Here is a 9,726-nt window from a genome sequence, read left to right on the forward strand (position 1 = left end):
TCGTTTGCTTGACGTACATACCTTAAAACGAAAAGGGATTTGCAATATCAACTACTCACGAAAAGACAAAAGGACTTGATTTTAAACTTTCTCTACATAAAATGATCGGTTTCAATTTAATATTATTATGTTATATTATATTAATATTATTATGGTATTATGTTATTCAGTGTATAAAAATGCTGATTATCAAGAGCAGAAAAATGCATATTCAACGTTCATTGCTTTTATTGTTTGATTTGAAGAAATCTACTGCCGAAGCCCATCAAAGACTTTCAGAAGCTTATGATGATGCGGCCCCATCATATCCGAGTTGTTGGATTTTGTTTTTTGTTTCAACCTGAAGGACCAAAAATGTTCGAAGGCAATGAATTGCAAAACTCATTGGGCGAAAACCGAGTTGAAACTTTCAAAGAACTTTCGAACAGCTTAGCAGTTGATGTTCACATGCGATGGGAAAGATCCAAAGAGAGGAAAAATGGGTAAAATACGAATAGCTTGAAAATGGCATCTTGAACCTTTTCAATATGGCGGTTTCATTGCTAGCAAGGCAAAAGAAAGTGAGCTTTCCGTAGCGTATTGTGACGAAAATAGGAGCGACTACGTCAACGCCATGCGCAAGAAGTCATGTGTTAGTCCAGACCCATCCATGTATTGCAAGAGTTACCAAGGATACTTCCTGGCTCATCCAGCGAACTCACCAGACGTACCTTTTTCTTCTGATTACCAGTTGTACAGATCGAAGCACCATGGCTTGACTAACCTGCGAATTGTTAAAGAAGAGTGAAAATGGGATTGAATCGTTGTTAAGCCAATGGCGGTCTTTCGAAACGGTATCGTCGCGTTGGGAAAATTTGCCGAAAATATTGAAAAATATCTCTGTAAGGATTGGGACTAGCAACGCCGGCTCAAATCTCAAGCGCGGTAGAGTTCTCAACACAGACGAGCAATATGGTCCAAGTTATCCTTTAAATCCTTACAAATTTATTTGCAAAATATGTAGGTATTAAATGAATAAATAAATATATTGCACCAATTTTTCTTAATAAATGCCTTTTTCAAGTGAAAATATAATCAAAACACATGGAAGCACCTACTAAGTGTAAAAATAGTGTGAAAATAACGGAGTGATAATTGACTTTTTTAACTAGTAATATTCCTAAATTCCCAAAAATATTATATAATATATCTACATAAAGTAGTCAATTGTGCAGAAAAATTTTCAGCATAGTTTTTCACCTCATTACCGAAACTTGCTCTACACTGCATGGTTAATACATTTCGCTTGATGTGTATACTGTTATCGAAGCAGCTTAGAATTTTGATCGACCTACTGGGCTTCGTTCTGAACAGATTTAAAACAAAAAGGAGAGAAATATATAGATATTTTTTCTATTCATATTTGAGTTGATCGAAAAATGGTTATGTTTGCGATTGTCAGTTTTATCTTTGCACAACTGTGCGATTTATTTGTTCCGTTATTGTGCGTCTGTCAATACTTCTGTGTTATTTCGCTTTGATCTTTTTTCATTAAATTGATTTGCTGGCATGTTTCGCTGTTGTCAAGCATTTCGACTTCGTAAGCCAAGATTTTCCTTCGCGGCAATTTTTTTTTTCACTGAGTCAGTTAATGAACACAGATGAAAATTATTATATTTTAATATTATTAAATTGTTTCGATCAATGCTATAGGGTCAAAACACAGTAATTTTTCTCTTCCTTTGTGTACCATCAATCGTTCCAGAGATCATCATATACTGGCGCCATCACTAATAAATCGCATAGAAGTAACAAATAATAAAAACTGAAACTAACTATATCGCCGACCGGCCTGCTCCATCTTACTAAACAAAACAAAAAAAGGTAACTAAAATGTTATATAATCAATAAGTGTTGACAACAGGCGCAAAGGTTCATTTGCCTTATGTTATTGGCAGTATATAAACATCGAGATTGGCGGAGATGAAATCTTGTACAACGTAGAATGGCTCTGCGCTTTGAAGCCGCTTATGTTACCCGAAGGTACGTAATTGGATAATTTTATGTATTTGTCAGTAAGTTAAAATATACGTATTGTTACATGTACACATTTGCGAAAATATTGCGCGTCGAAACAGGTTTTTGAATACATTTTAAGATACACTGATGTGATTCAGAGTGGCATAAGAAAAGCCCATACGTTAAACGGGATCATTTAGCCCTCACTTTGGAGTTGTTGTGGTCGGGGGGCTATCAATACCTGGCGCGTAGCGATTTTTACTTCAGCGTTGAACAGAGCCCCATTTCTGATTTTGTTTTAGATATAATACAAGAAGTGGCGACAAACTTTGCGCAGAATGGATTAGGTAAGTTACTAATGCCAACGCAAAACAGTGGTCCTATAGAAGATTTTGCGTTTCTAGTGATAAGTAACTTTTTCTGCTTCTCTTGTCCAATAAATGATGATTGAAATATTCCTGATATTTATTGAAATGATCGAATTCATAGATGGAAGCTACAGCTAAGTCAAGCATAGGCTGAGTGGAATGATGGTGAGTTGATCTACATACATACATACATGATTTTGCCTATACACATGTAAATGTTTTGTTCATAAGCTGTACCATTCAAGTTTTCAGGCGATAGCGGAAACCCTTCACAGTCACCCCGTACTGACGCCGTACAGAAATTCAACCGATCTCATTGAGCAGATATTCAATGCATTGCAAAGTAGTATTGTTGAAATATTTATATGTTTATATAAAGGTGAGTATTAAAGCGATTTTTCAAAAATATAAATTAAGCTTGTATATTTTTCGATGGAAGATGGGAAAATTTGCAAACGCTTGTGCATTCCCCCATGACATTTACGTGGACTATAAAGTGCAAATGCGAAAATTTAGGATTTAAATCTGCAGCTTCCGCATTTTATATCATCGACGGTGTAATCTTTCCACTAGAGATCTGTCAATTGAAGCGAATAAGTGAGGAAATGAGACACTGCTTTTCTTCTGCAGTTTCAAAATCGTTTGTACTGAAATAAAAATGCATAGGATAAATATACTTTAAGATGTTTTGCGAAAATTAAAAAATTGGCTTTTATTTATATAAGACAAAACTAGGATTATATTATACGTAGTCAAAATAATGTGACAAATATTCAAAGTTCAAGTCCGCAATTCAAAGTTTTCGTAAGAAACAAAAATATGAAATTTTATGTATTATATGAAGTTATTTCACTTTATTTCTTTTTATGAAAAGTATAACGTAACTTTATTTTTATTTACGTTTGTATGATTTTATTATTGATTGTATCATGGTAAATAAACGAATGTCACACTTGCGCCTTATTTTTCTAATAATTGTTGGCAATAAATCTGGAATGAAGGAAGCCATACATAATACTCGCACAAATAGTTCTCAATGTACTCCCTTCCAATGATAGCGAAAAGCAAAAAATATATAATGATATTTACGGAATTGATTTCTTAGAGTTCCATTTATATGAGAAAACATCTGTGTGTAAATAGAAAGAAAAATACGTTGCACTCTTAACCTTTTTATAAATCTTTTTTGACATTTTTGTTTGATTTTTCTTCCTAACAATAGCAAAAGAAAAGTTTATAGAAAGGGACAATGATTAGGTGGAATTCGCTATCGTAACTGGATGGATAATTGCCATCTTAAAGAGTACTTAAATCAAAAATATTGAAAAATATTAGGAATAATTTGTTTTCGATTAGCTGAATGAACGAATTCTGGCACTTCGAAAGTTTGAAATTTTAGCACTCTAGACACTCTATATGGGTTATTTTCACGCATCGGTTTTAAAAATACGTGAGGTGATTTAGTCACACGAAAATAATGGAATGTAGATATACTCCCATCAAAGAAAATGCATAACGTTTGAAATAGTCTTTCTGTCCTTTGTTATTTCTCCCTCAGTGGGCTTTGTATGAATATATGTTTGCTGCCTTCGCAAGCTTCGCAATCCCTTACTAACATTAGAAGATATATGAGATCATTGATATTTTTCTCTTAATGGAATAAAGGTCTTATGAAATTCGCCCCGTCCAGCAGATGGCGAAAAATATGCCACATTCACTAAAGTTGGTCTCAATTAAATTGCCACCTACATTTCCCAAACATTATCATCATTTGTTACAGGTTGCAAGTGAACACCTACGTGCGTACACCATTGCGTACGACTTTCAAAAATGAGCAGATCAATAAATCACCCAAGTATGTAAGAACATTCTCATAGGGTTACATAGCCCATCAAACGACACCTGCGCTCTGCAGCATAGCATTACCCGAAAGAGCATAACTTTGAGCTGATATAGCGGTCTGCCTGCCATTGCCAAACCTCTTTGCTCCCGCGAGTTTCTTTCGAGTGGAGTTTGCATAAAAATTGTCTTCTTAATCCATCGCAGGAAAAAACTTTGTAGCGCTACTGCTCAGCCAGGGTATAATTACAGAAGGTCCGTTTCCAAGAAGTTTGTAAAGTAAACTTACTTGGACCTTCGTGTTTTTTTTTTTTATGATTATTTATTTCGTATTAATTCTCGAAAATATTGATAAAAATTATAGTTATATACTTACATGTAATAAAAAAAAAACAACAAAGCGATTTGATGACTCGCGTGTTTTATTTCGTTAAATTTTAGCCTTAACTTCCGTGGCTTCCCTTTCTTGATGGTTTTGTTAGAAAAAATTTTTTGTAACAAGGCATCTTTTGTTACGACAGCCAACCTAATTGGCAAAAAGGGTCGCTCCTAAATGGCTTTTTCTTAAATTATATTATCTTACTATCCGAAATGTCATACAGGACAGCGGCTAAGTTAAGCCAGCCGTTGCCTATACGTGTAATCGGACTCAGCAGATAAACTAAGCCAGCCGGTTCCTAAGCCGTCATCAGTAGTATCAGTTTTACACAGAAAGCGGCTAAGCTACGCTAGCCATCCCCCATCCACAAAGTCAAAAAATATATATATTTATTTTTGCAATTACGAATTTACGTCTTGGTCTGCTGTAACACAACTGAAAAACGATCTGTGAGCCGCGCTTTTATAGCTGCCATCACGATCGCTTAAAATCTTCCTCAAAAAGATACGCTTGTTATTATATATATTGGGTATGCCTATTGATTGTTCATACCTACCTACAAGTGCTTTGTGTTAAACTTATGCAACATGTAAATGTATTGGTGTTAACTACAAATATTTAGTGTTGAACTTACACAGGATGTAACTATATTAGTGAAAAGCTGGCGTCAGTGAATTCAATGAACGCATGATATTAAAGAGGGTTAAATTCATGCTATGTATGTGAAAGAATCGTTTGTGTGCGAGTGAAAAACCCGCTTCCGCACGGTCAAGTATATATTAAACCTATGTGAAAACGGTTTTAGCAATGAGAGAGCAAAGCAAGTGTCTAGAGACTATATATATGTATGCACGAATATTGCAAATCAGTCTTGGAGGATCAGAATGTGGACCTATATTCTTATATATATGACCACACGTGTATAGGGGTAAGAAACAACACGTAGTTTATAAAAGTTGTTAGAATTCGGTTAGAAATTGTTATTATTATTATTATTATTATTATTAATTTCGCCAGAGAAATAAATTATAAGACTAAGCTCTTAAAAGCACTAGCATCTAAGGCTATCGGCCTTTATTAAAAACGGTTAGAAATTAAAAAAATTCACTTGTATAGGAAAAAGGGTATGGAAATTCTTTCATGTAGCATCGTGAATTTGCTGACACTAGAAATAAGACCCGGTTTATGGACATTACTAGAGTTATAAAGCCAAGCATATGTACATATATAAACATAAGAAACATCAAAATGATTATATTCCTAAAACCTATACGTATTGTTACGGTAATCCCAATTCTGGTTTCATGCCAACTAATTGATTTTCCTCGAAAAAAGGTTTCCGCGAGTTGGAAGAACTCACTGCGTATTCGAGGCGCGGCATTCAGTTGGCGGCCGGTGACAAAAATTAAAAAAGAGGGGGAAAAACTAAGTGCACATTCATGTCACGTCATACAGGACGGGAAAGATTATCAGAAAACACATGTGTTATGATAAATCCCTTATGTAAGCAGAACATTTGAGCAGAACGGGTCAGTCGAAAAAGAAAACTTAAGTCGAAAGATCGAGGGTATTGTAAAAATAAATAAATTGTTAATAATCTTACCAAAGGAAATTGACTGTAAATCAAACCACGACCTAGTGATATAAAGCGTATCAAGAAAAGAATTTGGTAACAACTGGCGTCAGAAAGGAGATTGTGCAAACGAAGAGAAATGGTGGAATTAGAAGAACTCAAAATGGATCAGCTCAAACACGAGTTAGGAAAAAGAAACCTACCTGCAGGTGGTACCAAAGCTGAATTAAAACAAAGACATCTAGTGAAAAACGGAGATGGCCTGTCCATGTTTGAATTCGAATATAATATCTAGGAAAGGGAGCAAACCGAAAACTTTGGAGAAACAGAAAATGCAGCTACAGCAGAGGAAAAACGCGGCAAGAAAGAGGCGAAGATGGTATATGTATACCGAATATCACTGTTACGCAATTCATGCAGCAAACGCAACAGCAAATGCAAAACGTGCAACAGCCAATGCAACAAGGGCAACAGCAATGCAACGAGGGCAACAGAAAATACAGTCAAGACAGTTAAAAATGGAATCAAAAATTAACGGGACGACGCAAAAATCGTTAAATTTCAGGTATCTCAAGGCTTCCTGGATATACGAATAGACGAGGTTTTCAGGAATTCGAGGCAAAGTTAATGTGCTGGAACGGAAACCTTATGATGCGCTAAGCCGATTTGATGCCAGAATGAATTCCCTGGGAGAAAAAGTTAGAGCGGAACGGGAGGAAGATACAGACGCCTTGCGAAGTGAAATAAAAGCCCTAGAACAAGGAATGGCTAATCTAGAAACTAATGGCCTTACCACCAGCTCTATCAAAGCAAAATCACCCCTATTTGGCTGCATCACTAACATCGTCGCATTCAAACTGCTATTCGATGTCTTCGCAACAAAAAATACGTCGGACGACGACTATAAAGCGGTGCGCTTAATAACTTCCTTACGAGGAAGAACAGCGGAAATTATCCAGATAATCTTGGAAGGAAAACTTGGAATATTGCAATTATGGTTGCATTGGAAAGGATATATGGTAGTAAAACACCTGAAGAAGGTAAGCCACCTGGAATTGCTTTCTTTCTGTCAGAAGCTCAACGAAAGGATCCAAGAATACGCTACGGGAATCGAATGCCTGGCCAAACTCGCATACGCCGGTGTGCCCGATAGTGGGCTGAGAAGATTAAAAATTTTTGATCAGGAGAGGCAACTCAGTCAGTTTTCTCCAGTGATATATCAACACCAACACTATGTCCCCATTCACTGATGACTCTCATAGAGCTTTCACCGTGTTCTTCTATTACTTTCGTGGTCCTACCTCTCACTACGATGAGTAGCTTAATTGCATATGGAGAGAAATCAAGTATAACATGCTTTTTAGCTGCCTTAAAAAACCATCCATCATAATGTTCCATATAAATGGTGCACTGATGGATCCTTGTGGATAACCTCTAACCACATCCCTGAAGGCTTTCCGCCGACAACACAAGCTCGCCCAGAATTTAATTTTCAGGTAATTTACCTCTCCCAGCCAGGCAAGCATAATGTTCCAACTGAGATAATCAAACGCTCCTTTAAAGTCAATAATATGACTAAGACATATTCCTCGTCACAATCCCTGACACTTGTCTCCACATGTAGCCAGGCATCTTCCGTCCGGAGACCTTTACGGAAGCCAAACTGCCTTTTAGACAGAGTAAGGGTAGAAATCATCTAAAGCCTCTCTATCATTATTCTTTCCAGTACTTTCCAAGCACTGCGAGAAGACTGATACCCCGATAAGACGAAGGATCACTTGTCTTCAGGCGACTTCAGAAGAACTACTACATTTGCCATTTTCCAATGCACAGGAAAAGAGCCTTCAGACAGACACAGACAGTAAGTCGTATGTAGGTAATCAGTAATAACCTTCCAGATGCCTTTTGCCATCTTCCTGGTAATTCCGTCAATGCCTGGCGACTTTTTTGATCTGACTTTGGAAATTGCTTACTCCACTTCATATTTTTCCAAGGGAGGAGTAAGAGACGCAAACCCAGTATTGGGATGCACCTCATGATCCTGCCTAGGGGAGAATGTTCCCAGTAATGCATCAAGGCACTTCTCCAAGTGGATAGTACTCCATTTGAAGTGCGAATACCGCTGATCTCTAAGGAGTTTCTCCCGTTAATAATACGGTACACCTGACCCCAAGGATCATCGCAGTTTCGGAAGACAAGATTTCTTTAATCGTCCTCTTTAGTTTCAATAAGCATGCGTTTGTAGTGATTGAGCCAATTTGACTCTGACCGCAAGGATCATCGCGGTTTCCTCTTCAATGAGAATGTGTTTGTAGTCATTGAGGCATTGTCTCAGTTCGACTCTTAACTGAACAGCGTTCGTGGCATTAGACATTCTCGCCCGCTGGAACTGCCTTCTAGGATGGCGGATAGCATTTCTTTTTTCGGCCAGACGACGTGTCCACCACTTTACCCTTCTTTGATTTGCCTTGGGGCATCTCTCGAGGAGCAAGTCGTCGACACTCCGAACCGAATCACTTACGTGATCTACCGACTCATCTAAGGGCTTCTTCTGAAAGTCCCCAAGTGGCACCGCAGTGACCGCCTCCCGAATAAGGACAACGCAGGTGTCCCAGTTTATCCTGGAAGTACGCCAATGTTTGATGCGAACTTCAACAGGCGCAGTCAGGGTGTAGCGCATCACCACTTTAATAACATGACGATCGCTAATACCCCACCGACCCTTAAGCCCCCATGAAAAGTCAAACAATCCCATTGCTGCCCTAATGGCAATAGTGAGATCAACGTCACTAGCCCTAAGTGAACCATGAAAAATGAAACATTCACTTGGCTCATTTAATACTTGGACAATTCTGGTTATATATCACTCAGACAACACTTCACCTTCACTTTGCTAAACCATGAAGGTGACCAAGCGTTAGCATCCAGCCCCAGGATCAATGGGGTGTCACCAGCAAGCAGTAACATCGAATGCATATACCTAAGAGAGTCATCCAATTCTTGATTGAACTTACAATAAAAGCTTGCACAAAACAGCCTTCCATACGAGCCTTCAACGGACACACAGACACCATGACTATTTGTCATGGCAACTTTGGCTTCCATTTTCACATCAATCACAATGACAGCAGAGGGGCTATTGTGGTCAAAAAACACACGCACATCCGCTGGTAAGTCCTTGCGCCTACCAAAGGATACGTACGGCTCCTGTACCAATGCCACCCCATTGCCTACCTCACGCATTCACTGGTCGAACTCACACAGCGCCTTACAATTGCAATTGCAGTTATATTGGAGTAAGGCCATTTTAAAGGCGAGCTGCCACCCGCGCAACCATCCTATTATATTCAGGACAGGCGGAGGACATCATAAGACTACCTGCTGGGAGCCCTCCAAATTTTTAATTTTACAGTATGCCGCGTTCGTACACACACTGTATCTGTGGCCATTTTGTCCACAGTGTCGGCAAATTATACCCCTCAACCTGCCATCTTTAACCATGCGGTAAAAGCTGAGATAGCGTTAGCACATGGGCACCTCATCGTAGGGGCGTACTGGAAACGACATTC

This window comes from Glossina fuscipes, unplaced genomic scaffold, assembly GCF_014805625.2.
Source record: "Glossina fuscipes isolate IAEA_lab_2018 unplaced genomic scaffold, Yale_Gfus_2 223, whole genome shotgun sequence".
Lineage (NCBI taxonomy): Eukaryota > Metazoa > Arthropoda > Insecta > Diptera > Glossinidae > Glossina > Glossina fuscipes.